Source organism: Bison bison, unplaced genomic scaffold, assembly GCF_000754665.1.
Source record: "Bison bison bison isolate TAMUID 2011002044 unplaced genomic scaffold, Bison_UMD1.0 scf7180017864364, whole genome shotgun sequence".
Taxonomy (NCBI): Eukaryota; Metazoa; Chordata; class Mammalia; order Artiodactyla; family Bovidae; genus Bison; species Bison bison.
In genome coordinates this window covers 3,349,106-3,351,262 of record NW_011494936.1, presented here as the reverse complement: position 1 = coordinate 3,351,262, position 2,157 = coordinate 3,349,106, and positions in this window count along the sequence as shown.

Sequence of the window (2,157 nt, the reverse complement as noted above, 5' to 3'; positions counted from 1 at the left end):
AGGGTGTGGTTATGGGTGGGGAGGTGGGAGAGGAGAGCCTCTGAGTAGGCTGTGCAAGGCTGGAAAGGATTTTTAGAAGGCATAGTGTGGAAACAGAGGCAGGAGAAGAAGGGGTGAGATAGGGTGTTCCAGATAGAGCAAGCACATGGATGTGAGGCTACTGTAAGAGGAGATATTGGATGAATAAATTTTAGTTAAGTAAACAATGACTTTGTGGGGTTTTTTGTTTGTTTGTTTTAAATATATGTCCTCTTCCCAGGCTCTATGAGAAAGATTTTGTTAAAAAATATTGTTCATTCTATCTTGTTGTTGGCTTTTAGTAAAGCACAAAGCATTAATTTGTAATGGTACTTTTCTTTAAAAATAAACATTGTAGGATTGTTTTCACCACATTTATAAGTTAACCTCCAAGCATGGTGCTAAAATATTGGGCTCATTTGGGGTACTGGATGACCGAACTCTGGGAGACAGTGAGGAACAGGGAGGCCTAGCGTGCTGCAGTCCATGGGGTCACAGAGAGTCGGACAGGACTTAGCGACTGGACAGCAACAACATGACCAAACTCACATGGTTTGAACCACTTAAAGGCTTTCTTTGAGGCAGCTGAAAGGCAATCATTAGTACAGTGTGTGCTCACAGCAGATCGTGGCCTAACAAGCGCTGTTAGGCAGCAGGGCACTTCAGCTGTTCATTTTGCTGAAGGCAGACAATTTTTACTACATCCCACAGCACAGATCGAGTACATAAAACTAGAGAGGAATGTTGATGGAAAATGTTACAAATTCTTAGAGTAACAGAGTTTTTAATATTTTAACTGATTCAATCAGGTTGCAATATCAGATCATGGGAAAATTTAAGTGAAATGTAGATGATGATAAATGAAACAATTTTGTAAAAGTAAATGAATATATTTAAAACAGATGGGAGTGTCTGGTGTAGTAGGCATTCGGAAACTTTTATCAACTGTATTTATGTTTTCTGATGTGCTAAATATACATTTAAAAATTTTGCTGCTACTGTAATTTACTGAACTGGCAAACTTTAAAAAAATGCAGAATGAATTTTTGTAAAGCTGATAAACCTTTAATCAAATGTGTTTTGTTTTATTTTTGCTAGAATTTTTCTTCATTTATTTATTACTTTTTGGTCCTGCAAGCAGCTTGCGGGATCTTAGTTCTCCTCCCAGGGTTTGAACCCACACCCTTGGCAGTGAGAGCGAAAACTCCTGGGAGTGCAGACTGGACCTCCAGGGATTTCCCTATTTTTGCTAGAATTTTTGAGACACTTGTCTTATTACTTTTAGGACTATGACTCAATTATAAAATAGCAATACATACATATGAACAGAATATTAATCATAGCTCTCGGAGAAAATTCAAAATTTTCTATTATCTCATATAAATTTTCTGCTTAGTTTACTTAAAGCATAATGAAGACAGCAAGACCATATGGTGAATCAAACTGAAAGTATTCTGATACCCCAGGTAAATTACTTCTTCCTAGGAGAGATTGTTAGATAAATTTGTCTCAAAAGAGAAAGTTACTTCTGATAGAGTAAGAAATGATTCCCGATAAGCAGTGTATTCTGCTTTCTCTACTCAAAGAAGTGGGCTTTAAATTTAATCTACAACCCTCTGATTCTTCTTTTGCAGTGAAGGAAGTAATAATCCTTGTTAATTACTAAGCACTTTTCATATGCCAGGGACTGTACTGAGGAAGGTACTAAGACACGCATTGTCCATTTTGTCATCACTCCAACATTATGAGGTAGATACTATTTCATTTTATTTGCTATCATCCACAAATCTGGAATAGATAGATAGAGGCTCGACTCTTACATGACTTGTTCAGAGTGGAGAGGTGGAGCTGGAATACAAACCCAGCGCTGATTTTAGGTATTTGGACACTGGGATTTGCTGCCTTTCTGTGCAGATGTTCAATTTGTTAGCTCACAAAACAGAAACATTTGAAACTTTTCTCAGTCACCAGTGAGTATGCAAGTTCTGTTCTTATGTTTCTTTTGTTTGATGCTACAGAAAAGTTTTTCCTTTCTTTCACTCTAATTTACTGTCCTCTAAGCCACAGGATATTGTCACCCTGCTTATTTAACTTATATGCAGAGTACATCATGAGAAACACTGGGCTGGAGGAAGCACA